This window comes from Mauremys reevesii, linkage group 3 (assembly GCF_016161935.1).
Source record: "Mauremys reevesii isolate NIE-2019 linkage group 3, ASM1616193v1, whole genome shotgun sequence".
Classification (NCBI taxonomy): Eukaryota; Metazoa; Chordata; order Testudines; family Geoemydidae; genus Mauremys; species Mauremys reevesii.
In genome coordinates, this window is record NC_052625.1 from 205,575,867 (window position 1) to 205,593,942 (window position 18,076).

An 18,076-nucleotide genomic window follows, 5' to 3' on the forward strand; every position below is an offset into this window, starting at 1 on the left:
ATGTCCCCAAATTTGCACCACTAACTCAATCCTTCACCTTTATGAAACACAGAAAATTTCAATGTATTCTTGGCCATCATGTGGATTTTAGAGCCCTAAGAATAGTAATATTTTAAACAGTGACTCTCAATTAACCATAGTAAAGCCATTGCTTCACTGTAATTACCATCACTGGGTAACAGTCATTTAGATCACTGACCTGATGATAAAGATGGTCTCTAGTCCCACAGTGTACCTGTAACAGAGGAGATACAGACAAGAAAAAAAGGCCCTACTACTAATTTACTACAGTTATTGAAACTCTGGCTCAATATGACCCGCTGGTATGCCCCAGCATTCCTGTATTTTACTCTTTGTCCTCAGGTTGCAGCTTCCTGGCAATGTTCTTTCCCTGGCTCTCATGGTGCCCTGCCTTGGCTGGAGATCATGTGATTGGAGGAGCTTTGGGGTTTAGTCACTGAGAACCAGTGGTGCTGGATCATTTTTAATAGTGGGGGTGCTGAAAGCCAACCCCCTTACCTCTGTCCACCCCAGAGCTGAGGCTGGCAGCTGGGAACCCAGTGTGTGAGGGCCAGCAGTTGCGAGCCAGGGCAGGCAGGGCTGGCAGCCTGGGGGTGCTGCAGCACCCCTAGTTCCCACGCCTATGCTGAGAACTCCCACAAGCCCTACCAGAATACTGCAAGCCCTAAATGCTCAAAAATCATGAGACTGGCTTAATCATGAGATTAAAAAAAACATTATATATATATATCCGAGTTAATTTATTTGCTAGATTCTGAGGTTTTAGGGTGAACTTGGGGCACATATTTAAGCTTTTCTCAGCACCCAGGAGCCTAAGAAACTTACTTAAAAAAAAATGAAAGAAAGAAAGCTGAACTTCTTCCCTGAAGCCAGGAGCTAGCACTGAGAGAAAAACACCATTATGAGACATGCCATAAATCACAAAGTTGGCACCAGGGCACCAGCTGGCTGGGGAATGCCAGGGCAGTGCTGGGTTGCAGGAGTTGGGCAGGAAAACGTGTCACTCCCCAGCAAAGGGCTCAGGCCTGGGGTGAAAATAACTTAAAGGGCTTGCCAGTACTCCAGAGTCCTGTGGAGGGGGAGGGGCCTCAACCGGAAGAGGCGTGGCATTTAAATCCCAGGGCTTTTAAATCAGGATTTAAAGGGCTCAGGGATTCAGCTGAAGCTAGGCCCTTTAAATCACCCCCGGAGCTACTAGCTGCAGAGGCGGCTGGGAGCCCTGGGGTTTGGGCAGAGGTGAAAGTAATTTACATTTCTTACCCATATGGTCCAATCGCATGCAACCCATCTCTCCTACGTACTTCATGGATCCCTCCCATTGCATGACATGGATAGAAAAAATAAAGCTACTATTACTACTACCAGTACTGTCTGTAATAAAACTTTACTACTGGAATAAGCCTGAAAAAGTGAAAACTCACTGTCACATTTTTCTCTGTGTCTTCCCTCCTCCTCCAGCCAGGCTGTAGACACTAGGCTCCATGCTTTCTCCCTGCCTGGCACTGAGCAGCAGCTGCAGGGGCTTCCTTCTAGCTTGCAGCAGGGAGACTGGCTGAGGGAGGGAGAAGCCTGCCTCCTGCATAAGAACAGTTTAAACTCAGCTGTTCCCTGTGCAGTTCAGTAACATTTCAAAGAGGATCTGCAAGCAGTTTGGACATCACAACCATGATCCTCTGCTGGGAAGGGAATGGGATAGATTTGCACTTGGAAATGGTTCCTGATTTTGATTGTGTTTTTTGTGTATAGAAGATCCCTTCATCCCAGGGGCAGAAAAGAACTTCCCCTGCCATGGTCACGCACTGTTCTTATGCAGGCAGGAGCAGCAGGCATCTCAGCCAGTGTCCCTACTGCAAGCTAGAGCCTAAAGGAGAACCCTTGTTGGGGGTGGGGGAGGAATGCAGAGCCTTGTCTGCAGCCTGGCTGGAGGACGGGGAGGGAGAAGACAAGAAACCAATGTGAAAGTGAGTTTTCCCCTTCCACCTGCTTTTATTAGCTCTGGATTTAAGCCGTGGAGCCAAATGCTTGTACTTGTTGTGTATATTAGTAGTATTGGAGACATGATCCCCTCAAGGACTGCCCCTGCCGTGGTCAAACACACCCTCCCCACAGCTACTGTGAGTGACATTAACAAGGATGTCAGAAACTACTCCTAACCCTGAGAGCTGAACCACTCAGGGAACAGCTGAGTTTAAACTATTCTTATGCAGGGAGCAAGCTTCTCCCCTCCTCAGCCAGTCTCCTTTTTTTTACCGGTCCTCCGTACTGGCCTACTTTCACCTCTGGCTCAGGCCCACAAGGGGAGGCACCACAGGTTTCACCAGTTCAGGACTCCATCGTGCCCAGGTTGGGCCTCATGGTGCCCTGCGCGCTAGGGGCTCCCTGCGCGGACTCGGACAGAGACTACGTGAGGGAAATTCCCCTCACAGCCGCCACCACCACAGACCTGCTTCCAACCCCACAGCAACAACCCTTGCGCCAGAGCGCTGAACGACGAGCGTGAGGAGACGCGAGCTCCGGTCTACTGACGGAGAGAGGACCGTTAGAGGGGACCGCGAACGCGCGAGGAGACGTGCTCGCTGATTGGCTGCGGAAGCACGAGGGCCGGAGATATACGGCGAGGCGCGGGCGCGAGCCGTACAGACTTGGTTGCTGATTGGCTGAAGCGCTCGCTCCCCCTCGGAAAAAAAAATCAGCTTCCGCTAGTTGGCTTGACAAGCAGGGGCGGGGCCAGCGGAGTTGGCCGCGGGTTGGCTAGAGCGGTCAGAGCGCGAGGGGGCAGGTCGAGGCGATGTCGGTTTGGTTTGAGTGAGCGCGCGCGCGCGCGCCCCTGTGGCGGCCTCCTCGGATTGGTCGGAGTTGGCCCTAGCGAGGCCGCCGGGGAGGGTCCGTTGGAGCAGAGACGCTGAGGCGTTCGGGGACCCGGCGGTTTTGCGGAGTAGGTAGCGGAGCCGGAGTCAGGTGGCTTCCGGAGGCCTGGCCGCTGCCTTCTCCTTCCAGGATAGCGGCCCCGGGGACCCGCTGGTCGCAGCCACCGGGAAAAGTGAGTGCGCTGGGGACGACACCAGGCGCTGCCGGGGCGGGCGGAGCTGGGGCCGAGGGGAACCGGGGCAGCTGCTGGGGGAGGCGGACGGAACCGTGGGCTAGTCGGGCCCGTCGCCCCGTCTGAGGTATCACGCAGGGTCGAGGCGCGTCACGGAGCTGGTCCAGCACCGTTCGGGGAGAACTAGCCAGGCTTGGCTGACCCGTGGGAGGTGCCGCCAGTGGCTGGGGCGAGGAGCTCCCCGCCGTACTCGGGTGCCTGCAGGGGCCGATGCAGCGATCGCTGCCAGACCCCTGTGTCGACCCCGCCGCTCTTCCGGCTAGCGGGAAAGCTCCGGCACGGAGCGCTCCGGGGTGGTGCCTTGCGTGGGCCCCTGAGTTTTTGGGGGGCAATAAGGGTTGCTGTGTACGGGGGCCCTGATGCCTTGTTGCGAGGATCATCTCTCCTAATGCTGCGCATCGGCCTGGAGACAGAAAGGGGGTGGACGCTTCGTTCATGCTCTCGAGATTGCCGCCCCCCCATGCGTTAGGGGGAGAGACTGCCATTGCATAGATCTGTGTGCACCCTGCACTTCTCTTTCGCGATCCTCATTGATTTTCTAGGAGGGAGTGTATTTGGCTCCTCTCTGGAACTGTCCTGGCTCTCTAGAGGTCTCTGCTGTTTCTCTTCCACTCTGAACTGAACACTATTGACCATAAGGTAGTGAAATTGCTGCAGACTTCAGTTCCTGGCTCGAAAGCTTCTCTCTCTCACCTACAGAAGTTGGTCCAATAAAAGTTATTACTTCACCCATCTTGTCTCCCTGGCTCTGTCAGATATGCTCAGGGCAGAAATATTTATATTCTTAGTGATAGGCGAAGGCTGACCTTCACAGGGGAAAAAGTGCTTTTTTTTGTTTTTGTTTTTCCTATGAGAGAAACAAGTCTTTTCTTACGTTTGTCCCAATGTAAGTAGGTTGCTAGTGGGATTGACATTGGATTGTGAGGGGAAGTGACTGTTATGAAGACTGCTTTTAAATTGTGTATGAAGATTCCACCCCTTCTGTTAAAGATGAGGGGAGCTCATAGTCCCTCCCAGAGATCTCCACATCCTCAAGTGAAAACTAGGTTTGACATTTCCTGAGACTCTTAAGGTGAGAAGCAAACAGGAAAAAAATTCAGGCCATATTTATGCAACATAAAGAAACAAAGAGCAAACTTTTTTCTTTTTAAAGTAGCCTTTAAAGATTCAAAAAGGAATTAAGGATAGAAACGTGAAAGTTGCCTCTAGAGAGTTTTTGTGTAATCCAGGTAATCTTGATTGTTCTAAATATCGTGTGGTATTGAACACAGGACTATGTGCATGAACAGAGATATATAGATATATGAAATTATTGAATCAGCTTCTTGTAATTTACATTTGATCTGTTCTTCATGACAAATGCACAATACAAAGTGCATCTAAGTAAGAGATCAACTCATGTGAAATATACTCTGTGGGCTGCAGTTCTGTGTAAAAGTACAAACATGCTTGAGGTCATGTCACCAAATTTAAGCCTGATGAATATTTATAGGGAGACCTCCAAGGAAAATCTTGATGGTATGGAAAGTGTTATTGATTCAGTTGGTGGCACCCTTCCTCTAGGACCCTCCTGACTGAGTACTAGGTTGGGTGACACTATATTGCTGGAATTTCTGTTTTTATGATGTGTGAAACTGAATCCATTGCTGACTCTGATGTACTGTTACCTTCTGTGGACCAGCCACTAGAGGAGGATCCTTAATACGGTGAAACAGTGGGTTATATAAGCATGAACAGCCCCATTTTATAGACAGCATAGATGAGAACTTAGGTTTAACAGATTTTTTTCTGAGGGACGGTGTTGTTCAGTAATTAAGACTAGCGTCTGTTACAGTAAAAATCTGGATGCTGTTTCTGGCTTGTGTAATCTCTTGGTAGGGAAGGTTTATAAGGTTCTTTACTCAATAATAAAGGTTGTGAAGGATGCAGAATTATTAACTTCTTAAAGTAGAAAAAGTGAGTCCAGAACTATTGCTCCCCTGGTTGCCATCCTACTATACTTTTCTCTAGGCCAAATGGTACTTTGATGAAGGAAAAGCAGCTGCTGCTGCTACATTGCATTAGTTCTGTGTGGCATGCTGAAGTGATTCGCTGAGATGGTGCATGCACAGTGCTAATTTGGCATTTCTGGCAGCAAGCCAGGAACAAACTAATGAGCAAAATACCACCAGGAAGTGGCAATTTTGACAGCTCATAACCTGCCCAAAATAAATAGATTTTCAAGAAGCCAGTATTAGCTGCCTCCCTGACCCCAGGCATGGTCTCCTACAAATTTCAAGTTACTGCTGAAAACCATAACAGCACTAGGGCTCTTCTAAAAAAACAAAAAAGAAAACCTCTTATAAAAAATTTTTTTAATGGCAGAAAGTTTTTAAATATACGAGTCATTACCCCCTCCCTGAAACATGTTGCCAAACAGAAATATTTAGTTTAAAAGAGTTAAGGTTGAAAGTGTTCCTACTGAGTTCAGCACCAACTTCAAAACATTAGTCTGAAAATGCACACCCAAGGGATCTATCTAGTTCTGCTACCATGAAATCTTTCATTGGTCAGTATTGCTCCATCAGACTTAAAGCAGCCATCCTTACCTATTTTCCCAAAAACTTCAAAAATGCATGTAAAGGTTAAAATAGTAAATAATCGATCCATTTTGTATTAAAAGGTTACCAACATAAGTTTCCTGCCTTTTTAAAAAGAGAACAAAGAGGACTCCAGGAATTACAGACCAGTCAGCTTCACTTCAGTTCCTGGAAAGATACTGGACCACATTATTAAAAAACAATCACTTTATAAGCAACCAGAGGGTAATAGTGTTAAGTAATAGCCCACATGTATTTGTTAAGAACAAATCATGACAACCTAACCTAATTTTCTTGTTTGACAGGGTTACTGGCCTAATGAATAGAGGGAAGCAGTAATATATCTTGATTGTATCTCTTATTTATATCTTGTAATAGATCTTGATTTTAGTAAGTCTTTTGACACAGTCCCATGTGATATTCTCATAAGCAAACTAGGAAAATGTGGTCTGGATGAAATTACTATAAGGTGGGTGCACAACTGGTTGAAAGACCATGCTCAAGGAATAGTTATTAATGATTCTGTATCAAACTCGGAGGATATGTCTGGTGGGATCCCCCAGGGATCAATCCTGGATCCAGTACTATTCAGTGTTTTTGTTAACAACTTGGATAATGGAGTAGAGAGTGTGCTTATAAAATTTGTGGATGACACCAAACTAGTAGGGATTGCTAGCATTTTGGAGGATAGGATTAGAATTCAAAATGACCTCGATAAATTGGAGAGTTGGTCTGAAATCAACAAGATGAAATTAAATAAAGACAAGTGCAAAGTACTACAGTTAGGAAGGAAAAATCAGATGCACAACTATAAAATCAGAAATAACTTGCTAGATGGTGGTACTGCTGAAAAGGCTCTAGGGGTTACAGTGGATCACCAACTGAATGAATCTACAATGTGATGTAGGTGTGGAAACGGTTAATATAATTTTGGTGTATATTAACAGCAGCATTGTATGCAAGACGCTGAAGTTAATTGTCCTGCTCTATTCAGCACTAGTTGGGCCTCAGCTGGAGGACAGTGTCCAGTTCTAGGTGTCACATCTTAGGAAAGATTTGGATAAATTGGAGACGGTTCAAAAGAGGAGAACAAAAATAATAAAAGGCTTAGAACACATGATCCATGAAGAAGGATTAAACAGGTTGGGCATGTTCAATCTTGAGAAAAGAAGACTGAGGGGATACCTACCAATAATTTTCAAATATGTTGAGGGCTGTTGCAAAGAGCATGATGATCAATTGTTCTCCATATCCAGTGAAAGTAGGACAAGTAATGGCCTTAATCTGCAGCAGGGGAAGGTTAGGTTAATACTAGGTAAAACTTTCTATCTGTAAGAATGGTTAAGTACTGGAATACGTTACCAAGAGATGTTGTGGAATCCCCATCATTTGAGGTTTTTAAGACCAGGTTAGACAAATACTGATCAATACTGGTCTAGGTATACTTGGTCTTGCCTCAGTATGGGGAAATGGACTAGATGACCTCTTGAAGTCCCTTCCAACCTTACATTTCTATGATATAACATTATTTTACGAATTTCTTACAATATTGGTCACCACAAAAAACTGCCTGCTAATTGTTACACAGTCTAACTAAAATGCAAAGATTGCATGTTTGCATAAGTCTGCAACACCTTATAATCAACTCATTTCATAACTCCAAATAGATGTCATTTCAATTCTATTAATAAAACTATTCTAATACTCAGAACATCATTTTGAGAATTTGTAGAAGTTTCATATAATTTAATCTGTCCTAGCACTCTTTTGAAATCTTTACTCATTTATATATTGCTTACATAAAACAAGTATAAACCCAGAAGCATATTTTCATTAGTGAACAAAACAAGGGGCAAGATGTTATGAAAACATGGCTTGGTTTTAGTGTCAGTAATATAGCATACAGTCTTTCGGTTTATGTAGGAGGATAGATGACAAATTATAGATTCGGAGTTGTAGGTGTACTGTGTTATATACGTATTTAAAAAATTACTTGCTCTGAAGTCCTCCAGTAGAGAAGAGCAAATTATACCTGAAATGTGTTTTGGGTATGGAGAAGGCCATGTAATTCAGGTGTGCCCAACATACAATTCTGTTGTCTCCATTGTGTCTCTGTGGTCTAATGTGCCCCCAAAGGAAATCAGGCCTTGACTATAACTGTCAGTAAGAGTTCATCCCTCCCTCCTTCCCATCAGAATAAAAAAGCAGTATAGTATTCTTTGTACTTATTGATTTTGATTTTTTTTATTTTATTTTACATTGACACCAAATTTTAACCTTTCATTATACTACAGATTTTTGTATTGACTGCACCAGAGAAGATATTTTTGTTGTGGGTGAGGGGCAGAAATTGATGGTTCTTTGAGCGGCCTCTGCATATTCCCACTGCATGTAACTTTTCTGGAACGAAGAGCAATCTGATGAGGCAGGAATGCTTTCAAAGCCCGTCTCCAACACAAAGTAGTTCAGGTGGTAATAGACAATACCACTACAAAGTTTTACTTAAACAAGCAAGGGAAGTACATGTTTTTCTCAGCTATGCAAGGGCAATGGTGTTGCAGGAATGGTGCATCTTTCACAAGAGATGCCTATTAACAATACGCTTGGATGGGAAGAACAACAGTCTGGTAGAAACAACTAAGCAGAGCTCCGGTGGACCAACCATGAGAAGTCACCGAAGACATTAATGATATAGGAAAGGTTCACATGCTGGATTCAACTACAGATATTTAACAGTATTGCATGATTTGTATGTGTACACTATCTTCTACTCTTCGATTTGTTGTTCAAAAAACTTACGGGCACACAGTTTGAGCTATTAGGAAGACTGTTCCCCTTATTACTTATCTAGCAAAACAACCTTTTTTGTGCCAATTGCTTCAAACAGACAAAACATTGAGCTGCGCCTGCAAGGTGACTTACTTGTTTCATAAGAGTAAGATGGTCCTATGTTTTCATCCTAAATTTCTGTCTAAAGTGGTGTTAAATTTTCATCTGAACTAACCTCTAAACTTGACTGTTTCCCCAAAGTGACAGTCTCGTCTCATCAAAGAATTTAAAGCATACTAGTGTCCATAGTTGCTGAGGGAAATGACCTGGGAATCAGAATGGTTGAAGATGAAAGGGATAAGGAGAAGCCGGTAAGAAGTGGGGAGGGTAAGGGAATATAGTGTTAGGTTGTGGGGTGGAGATAGTGAATGAGATATTCATAGACTTCAAGGTCAGAAGGGATCATCATGATCATCTAGTCTGACCTCCTGCACATTGCAGGCCACAGAACCTTACCCACCCACTTCTGTAATAGACCCCTAACCTCTGGCTGAACTGCTGAAGTCCTCAAATCATGGTTGAAAGACTTTAAGTTACAGACAATTCATCTTTTACACTAGTTTAAACCTGATATTGAGGGAGATAAGGAAAGGAAGGGGAGAAAAGAGAAGTGAGTGAATCTTTTTGTGGATCTTGTTCAATTTCTCATTGTAGGTGAGTAGATTAGGCAGAATTTAAAGGGTGACAAACATCTATGATTGCACATGTGGGATTTTAATAAGGGAGATGTATTTAATTTATGAAAAAAAAATAGTAATTGAGTTAGTGTTGGTCTTGATTTTTCTCCAGGGTGCAGGAGTGGAAGAAAAGTATGGAAGGTGTGACTTATACTTAAATGCTTGAAAAGTTTGATACTTACTAGCCGAAGGACTAAGTATGCTCACTGAGGTGAAAAAATAATTGCACCATCATGCTCCCTCCTTGCAATTTGAAGGGGAAAAGTACTTAAAACTTAAGCCGTTACCTACAGCTGATGAGCTCCAAGAAGAGCGAAACCTTTTAAAATAGGTCCTGTAGTATTGGCCTAAGGAGGTTGGATGTGAGTTGCTTTCTTTCTTTCTTGTGCTTTTATAAAGCCAGGAACAAAAGTAGCACAGAAACAATCTAGAATGAGCAGTGACTGAAGTTGAAACCAAGTAGGGGCTTTTCTAACCAGAGAAGTGCAGCTTTGGAAAGTAAGGTACACACAGAGTGGGTTTGGGGACGAGATAAATTAAAGGATAAAGGTAGGGGGAGAGACATGAGGGGGAAAAAAAGAAATAGAAAACAGGGAAGGGAGGAAAAGTGGGAGAAGAAAAGTAAAAGGATTTTAAGAAGTTTTCAGACCCTTTTAATAGTAAAAATGACTATATAAAAGTTATTTCCATTTTTCCCTATGTGAAATTCATAAACTGCATTTCCTGAGGAGTCTGGCAAAGTGATAATTCAGGACGCAATCAAGTAGCTTTGATATTCTTTCAGGGCTTTGATGTGGGAATGCATGACTATAGATCAGTAAAATATTACTCCTGGGGGAATTCTGTGCCAAAAAATTAAAAATTCTGTGCACAATGTATTAAAATTCTGCATAGTTATAATTACACCAGTTTCAATTATTTTGGTAATTTATTTCAAAATACCTGTCAGCAAGTATAGCTGTAACAATGCAGACAACAGAACAGATTCAGGAAATGATTTTTGATAAATAAGATTCCTTACTAGGGATATTAATAAAGAACTTTGAGTAATAATTCCTTTAAACTACAATACAGAAATGTTTCCTGCACCCCTCAGAAGCAGTGCAAAGGCTTGGGGGAGTCACAGGTAACAGAGGAGCTGACGGAGAGTGAAGTTGCTGGGAAGGAGCATGGGAGTGAACCTGGAGGGTTGCTGGTGCGGGTGAGAGGTATACAACAGATTATTATTTTTTTTTTTTGAGAGGATTGTTAGGGAGCTGGGGAGCTTCTCCCATGCAGACCCTGGCTGATCTCTGTCCTCTCCAATTCAGTCAGGCACATCTGCCCCATCCGTCCCTGCACCAAAATTCAGTCACCATCCTCTCCAATAGCTCTTCTGAACTGCAGTCTGTGACCCCCCCATCACCCCTGTATGCCCTGTTCTGTCCCCCCCTGCCCCATCCCAGGCCTCCTTGCCTGACCCCATGGGCAGGGCACAATGAGGAAAGCAGCCTCTCCTCCTCCCCTTCCATAGTTGGCTTCTCCAGCCCGGAGCTGGCCACCCCATCTTCTGGCACCACAGCAGCCCTAGTGGGTGAAAGGTGTAATTGTAGCACCTCCTGAGCAGAATGTATTTTCTACAGGGGAAAAAAATATCTTCAGGGGACATGAATTCTGTGCATGTGCAGTGGTGCAGAATTCTCACAGGGGTAAAATATGTAATGCTATTTTTTAAGATTCACTGTACACGTGTTCTTATTTTGAAGGGAAAGACTGAAAAGTGCTGAATTAAAAAAATGCTTCAGGATTTTGTAATTTGTAAATCCAAATTGTAGGTAAAATTAATAAATACATTTTAGTGCTTCAAGTGAGAGGCCGTTCTTCAAAAGACATATAGGTATGTGGATTTCTTTTCATAGGTATGTGCTTTGCCGTATAGTGAAGGTGGTACCTCTCCAAACTTTCTAAATCTGTTGGTTTAAACAATAGGCATCTTGAACCAACAACCCTCTTGTTGCTTCAAGTCAGAGTTTTTCAGGCTACAACTAGTAATAAGCTTCGCTGGGTTGCTGTTAGGGCTGCCTAGTGTCTCAATTGACACCACTTCAACTTTTCTCGTTGTATAGTGTCCTTAGGCTGGAGCTCTCACCCCAGTGAGTTGTTGGTTTGCTGTTGTTCAGCAGTACTAACAACTCCCGGTTTGGACACACTAGGGGCTTCACACCTTGAAGTGTTGTTTGTTCTTGCCTGGAGATTCAGGGCTTTTCTGGTGCTTGATGAAACTTGTGTTGCCCAATGCATTAGGATTTTGGTTTTCATAGCTCCCACTGCACTGAGACACCTGCACAATTGACTTCTGTGTCTGTTCTATTTTTGTCTTTTCTTTCAGGTACCAAGGTCAGTAGGTGTGAACAAAGAGGGTAGATCAAATGCCTACAGCAGTTTTCATAGTACTCATGGAAAGCATCCATATTTGACAACCTTTGTGGATCCTGAGGTATTAGTAATTTCAACTGATACACAGGTGCCTGCATCACATCTGAGTGATGGGGTGATCTGTGAGCTGAGCTGGACTGGACTGCTGGCAGTCCAAGTACAAACTGGCTTTGGGATGAACGGCATAGACAGCTGCAGCGGCACAGGAGCCAGCAAACAGAGCTGTAAACAGTGAAGTTTCAGTGGGAGTTCTGTTGAAGGAGTTTGCGGGGGAGACTAAGAGAGCTAGGCAGAGGAATAGACAGGCCAGTGAAGGGAGTGGGTGGTGTTCTGCCGGTGTTCTGGTGCCCATTGGAGGGTTTGTTTTGCTGTAAGTGGTGGTGGTTTGCTTTGCTTTGTGTTTCCTGGACTAACAGGTTTTAGGTGAGAAGGCTGTGACCGATACAGGGGCAGCAGTGGAAGACACAATGAGGATAACCGTATGTGGAAGCTGCGGCATGTACATGATCCTGGAGGGGGTACCTGAAAAGAGTTTCGTCTGCATGAAGTGCTGCCTGATAGAGCTGATGGAAGAAAAGATCCGAGGATTAGAGATGCAGGTGGAAACTCTGGTTGAGTTTAGAAAGGGGTTCGAGCAGATGATGGAGCAGAGACATGAGGAGGCTGAAGGGAAAAGCTCAGACTTGCAGATGGAAGCAGGACCAAAGAATTCTGAGGGGAGACTGCTGGGTGAGGAAAGTGGACGGTGGAAGCATGTGACAAAGAGAACCAGGCAGAGGAAAAAGACGGGCCAGTGAAGGAGAAATAGAGCTCAGGAACAGGTTTGCAGAGTTGGAAAATGAAGAAGGGGCACAGCAGGTGGTCGCTGAAGGTGAGAGGGCAAGGAAGAAGAGAAAAGCAGCTAGTCCTATAGGAAGAGGGGAAGAGTCAATGGAGACAACACCGCCAAATATGAGCCCCAGGAGGATAGGGGATGGGTTGCGGAGGACTGCAAGGGACAATAGAAATCAAGAGGACTTGCAGTGAGATGGAACAGGGGATAGACCGGAGAATTGCACTATCACCAGGAAAAGACAGGTCTACAAGATTGGGGACTCTCTACTGTGAAGAATAGACAGGCCTGTAACTAGAGCTGATCCGGAGAACAGAAGTGTATGCTGTCTGCCGGGTGCTAAGATACGGGATGTGGACCTGAGGCTGAAAAGGATCCTAATGGGAGCGGGAAAGAATCCGCTGATTGTCCTTCATGTGGGAACAAATGATACGGCTAGATTCTCGCTGGAACGTATCAAGGGAGACTATGCCAGGCTGGGGAAGACGCTTAATGAAATTGAGACTCAGGTGATCTTCAGTGGGATTCTGCCTGTTCCTAGAGAAGGGCAACAAAGGTGTGACAAGATTATGGTGATCAACAGATGGCTCAGACAGTGGTGCTATAAGGAGGGCTTTGAAATGTATGGCCACTGGGAAGCATTCATGGACAGAGGACTGTTCTCTTGGGATGGACTTCACCTGAGTAAGGATGGAAATAGACTTCTAGGATGGAGGCTGTCGCAACTGATTAAGAGAGCTTTAAACTAGGAATTTGGGGGAGATGGTTGGGAGATGTTCAGGTAATCTCCACGCCAGAATTTAACATTGAGAGGGAAAAAAACAAAGTAAGAAAGGATACAACCGTGGGCAGGAGAATGGACATAAGGAGGAAGGGTAGTGTAGATACCAGTCTAATAAGTGATACTGGTGGTAGACTGTCTGTGCCTAATCGGGTAGAGAATGACAGTGAAGCCAAACGGCAAAAATTAAGATGTTTGTACACTAATGCAAGGAGCCTAGGTAAGAAAATGGAGGAACTAGAGCTACTGGTGCAAGAAGTGAAGCCAGATATTATAGGGATAACAGAAACATGGTGGAATAGTAGTCATGACTTGAGTACAGGTATTGAAGGGTATGTGATGTTTAGGAAAGACAAAAATAAAGGCAAAGGTGGTGGAGTAGCACTGTATCAATGATGAGGTAGACTGTAAAGAAATAAGAAGTGATGGAATGGATAAGACAGAGTCTGTCTGGGCAAAAATCACATTGGGAAAGAAAGCTACTAGAGTCTCCCCTGAGATAGTGCTTGGGGTGTGCTACAGACCACCAGGATCCGATTTGGATATGGATAGAGACCTCTTTAATGTTGTTAATGAAGTAAACATTAATGGGAATTGTGTGATAATGGGAGAGTTTAACTTCCCAGATATAGACTGGAGAACAAGTAGTAGTAATAATAATAATAGGGCTCAGATTTTTCTGGATGTGATAGCTGATGGATTCTTTCGCCAGGTAGTTGAAGAACCAACAAGAGGGGATGCCATTTTAGATTTGGTTTTGGTGAGTAGTGAGGACCTCATAGAAGAAATGGTTGTAGGGGATAACCTTGGTTCGAGTGATCATGAGCTAATTCAGTTCAAACTAGATGGAAGGATAAACAAAAATAGATCTGGGACTAGGGTTTTTGATTTCAAAAGGGCTAACTTTAAAGAATTAAGGAAATTAGTTAGGGAAGTGGATTGGACTGAAGAACTTGTGGATCTAAAGGCAGAGGAGGCCTGGAATTACTTCAAGTTAAAGTTGCAGAAACTATCAGAAGCCTGCATCCCAAGAAAGGGGAAAAAATTCATAAGCAAGAGTTGTAGACCAAGCTGGATGAGCAAGCATCTCAGAGAGGTGATTAAGAAAAAGCAGAAAGCCTACAAGGAGTGGAAGATGGGAGAGATTAGCAAGGAAAGCTACCTTATTGAGGACAGAACATATAGGGATAAAGTGAGAAAGGCCAAAAGCCATGCAGAGTTGGACCTTGCAAAGGAGATTAAACCAACAGTAAAAGGTTCTATAGCCATATCAATAAGAAGAAAACAAAGAAAGAAGAAGTGGGACCACTAAACACTGAGGATGGAGTGGAGGTTAAGGATAATCTAGGCATGACCCAATATCTAAACAAATACTTTGCCTCAGTCTTTAATGAGGCTAATTAGGAGCTTAGAGATAGTGGTAGGATGACAAATGGGAATGAGGATATGGAGGTAAATATTACTACATCCGAGGTAGAAGCCAAACTCGAACAGCTTAATGGGACAAAATCGGAGGGCCCAGATAATCTTCATCCAAGAATATTAAAGGAACTGGCACATGAAATTGCAAGCCCATTAGCAAGAATTTTTAATGAATCAGTAAACTCAGGGGTTTTACCGTACGATTGGAGAATTACTAACATAGTTCCTATTTTTAAGAAAGGAAAAAAAGGTGATCTGAGTAACTATAGGCTTGTTAGTTTGACATCTGTAGTATGCAAAGTCTTGGAAAATTTTTTGAAGGAGAAAGTAGTTAAGGACATTGAGGTTAAAGGTAATTGGGACAAAATACAACATGGTTTTACAAAAGGTAGATCGTGCCAAACCAACCTGATCTCCTTCTTTGAGAACGTAACAGATTTTTTAGACAAAGGAAACTCAGTGGACCTAATTTACCTCAATTTCAGTAAGGCATTTGATACGGTTCCACATGGGGAATTATTAGTTAAATTGGAAAAGATGGGGATCAATATGAAAATTGAAAGGTGGATAAGGAACTGGTTAAAGGGGAGACTACAACGGGTCATACTGAAAGGTGAACTGTCAAGCTGGAAGGAGGTTACTAGTGGAGTTCCTCAGGGACCAATTTTATTTAATCTTTTTATTACTGACCTTGGCACAAAAAGTGGGAATGTGCTAATAAAGTTTGCAGATGACACAAAGGACCAGGACCAGGATGTCATACAGGAAGATCTGGATGACCTTGTAAACTGGAGTAATAGTAATAGGATGAAATTTAATAGTGAAAAGTGCAAGGTCATGCATTTAGGGATTAATAACAAGAATTTTGGTTATAAATTGGGGACGCATCAGTTGGAAGTAACAGAGGAGGAGAAGGACCTCGGAGTATTGGTTGATCACAGGATGACTATGAGCCGCCAATGTGATATGGCCGTTAAAAAAGCTAATGCGGTCTTGGGATGCATCAGGTGAAGTATTTCCAGTAAAGATAAGGAGGTGTTAGTACCGTTATACAAGGCACCGATGAGACCTCATCTGTAATATTGTGTGCAGTTCTGGTCTCCCATGTTTAAGAAGGATGAATTCAAACTGGAACAGGTACAGAGAAGGGCTACTAGGATGATCCGAGGAATGGAAAACCTGTCTTACGAAAGGAGACTCCAAGAGCTTGGCTTGTTTAGTCTAACAAAAGAAGGCTGAGAGGAGATATGATTGCTCTTTACAAATTTATCAGAGGAATAAATATCAGGAGGGAGAGGAATTATTTAAGCTTAATACCAATGTGGACACAAGAACAAATGGGTATAAACTGGACACTATGAAGTTTAGACTTGAAATTAGATGAAGGTTTCTAACCATTAGAGGAGTGAAGTTCTGGAACAGCCTTCCAAGGGGGGCAAAAGACATATCTGGCTTCAAGACCAAGCTTGATAAGTTTATGGGGGGGATGGTATGATGGGATAGCCTAACTTTGGCAATTAATTGATCTTTGATTATTAGTGGGTAAATATGCCCAATGGTCTGTGATGGGATGTTAGATGGGGTGGGATCTGAGTTACTACAGAGAATTATTTCCTGGGTGCTGGCTGGTGAGTCTTGCCAACATGCTCAGGGTTTAACTGATCGCCATATTTGGGGTCCGGAAAGAATTTTCCTCCAGGGCAGATAGGCAGAGGCCCTGGAGGGTTTTTGCCTTCCTCTGCAGCATGGGGCACGGGTCACTTGCTGGAGGATTCTCTGCACCTTGAAGTCTTTAAACCACGATTTGAGGACTTCAGTAACTCAGACATAGGTTAGGAGTTTGTTACAGGAGTGGGTTGGTGAGATTCTGTGACCTGCATTGTGCAGGAGGTCAGACTAGATGATCATAATGGTCCCTTCTGACCTTAAAGTCTATGAGTCTGAGTCAAATTCCTCCACTCCAAATTGGAGATTCATGAACCCGAGGATGAAATGTCCATGCAGGGAGGACATAACAGTTTTCACGTACATAAAAGGTTGTTACGAGGAGGAGGAGGAAAATGTGTTCTCGTTAACCTCTGAGCACAGGATGAGACGCAATGGGCTTAAATTGCAGCAAGGGTGGTTTAGGTTGGACATTAGGAAAAAATTCCTAACTATCAGGGTAGTTAAGCAATGGAATAAATTGTCTAGGGAAGTTGTGGAATCTCAGTCATTGGTGTTTTTTAAGAATACTTTAAACAAATACTTGTCAGGGATGGTCTAGATAATACTTAGTTCTGCCATGAGTTCAGGGGACTGGACTAAAGACCTCTCAAGGTCTCTTCCAGTCCTGCGATTCTATAATCTACTGAAGAAAACATTGCATCAGGTGGAACCGTATCGACTTCCACATGGGTCATCAGCAGGTTTTGAACCTTTAGATCTGCAACACAGACTTTTACCAATTAACCTTATGGAGTAACTGATACCGATAGTAAATTGTCATCTGGACTAGCCACTAGACGGGAATATCATATACCTTGCTAATACATTTTATAGATATTTAACATAAGAACATAAAGGCCGTACCGGGTCAGACCAAAGGTCCATCTAGCCCAGTATCTGTCTACCGACAGTGGCCAATGCCAGGTGCCCCTGAGGGAGTGAACCCAACAGGCAATGATCAAGTGATCTCTCTCCTGCCATCCATCTCCATCCTCTGACGAACAGAGGCTAGGGACACCATTCTTACCCATCCTGGCTAATAGCCATTTATGGACTTAGCCACCATGAATTTATCCAGTCCCCTTTTAAACATTGTTATAGTCCTAGCCTTCACAACCTCCTCAGGTAAGGAGTTCCACAAGTTGACTGTGCGCTGCGTGAAGAAGAACTTCCTTTTATTTGTTTTAAACCTGCTGCCTATTAATTTCATTTGGTGACCCCTAGTTCTTGTATTATGGGAATAAGTAAATAACTTTTCCTTATCCACTTTCTCAACATCACTCATGATTTTATATACCTCTATCATGTCCCCCCTTAGTCTTCTCTTTTCCAAACTGAAGAGTCCTAGCCTCTTTAATCTTTCCTCATATGGGACCCTCTCTAAACCCCTAATCATTTTAGTTGCTCTTTTCTGAACCTTTTCTAGTGCTAGAATATCTTTTTTGAGGTGAGGAGACCACATCTGTACACAGTATTCGAGATGTGGGCGTTCCATAGATTTATATAAGGGCAATAATATATTCTCAGTCTTATTCTCTATCCCCTTTTTAATGATTCCTAACATCCTGTTTGCTTTTTGACCGCCTCTGCACACTGCGTGACATCTTCAGAGAACTATCCACGATAACTCCAAGATCTTTTCCTGACTCGTTGTAGCTAAATTAGCCCCCATCATGTTGTATGTATAGTTGGGGTTATTTTTTCCAATGTGCA

The 18,076-nt window shown here is 43.6% G+C and overlaps 1 protein-coding gene and 1 long non-coding RNA gene across 24 annotated transcripts in view; one reads left to right on the forward strand and one right to left on the reverse strand.

Annotated features, from left to right (window-relative positions):
* LOC120401370 overlaps positions 1-2,552 on the reverse strand; it is a 77,081-nt gene extending 74,529 nt beyond the window's left edge. For 3 of the 8 annotated variants that reach the window (XR_005596410.1, XR_005596403.1, XR_005596404.1), the window contains exons 1-2: positions 2,272-2,552; positions 200-235 (exon numbers count right to left, since the gene is read on the reverse strand). This is a non-coding gene — a long non-coding RNA (uncharacterized LOC120401370). Of the gene's footprint in view, positions 1-199; positions 236-846; positions 904-1,281; positions 1,334-2,271 lie in introns of all 8 variants that reach the window. The other 5 variants (XR_005596405.1, XR_005596408.1, XR_005596409.1 and 2 more) reach the window with 5 other exon arrangements.
* A 191-nt stretch (positions 2,553-2,743) lies between these two features.
* The window catches only part of DTNB (dystrobrevin beta), a 387,737-nt gene continuing 372,404 nt past the window's right edge, over positions 2,744-18,076 (forward strand). For 10 of the 16 annotated variants that reach the window (XR_005595609.1, XR_005595612.1, XR_005595610.1 and 7 more), the window contains exon 1: positions 2,746-3,061. The gene's annotated coding sequence lies outside the window, so the exon portion shown is untranslated. Of the gene's footprint in view, positions 3,062-5,783; positions 5,926-18,076 lie in introns of all 16 variants that reach the window. The other 6 variants (XM_039528646.1, XM_039528645.1, XM_039528641.1 and 3 more) reach the window with 5 other exon arrangements.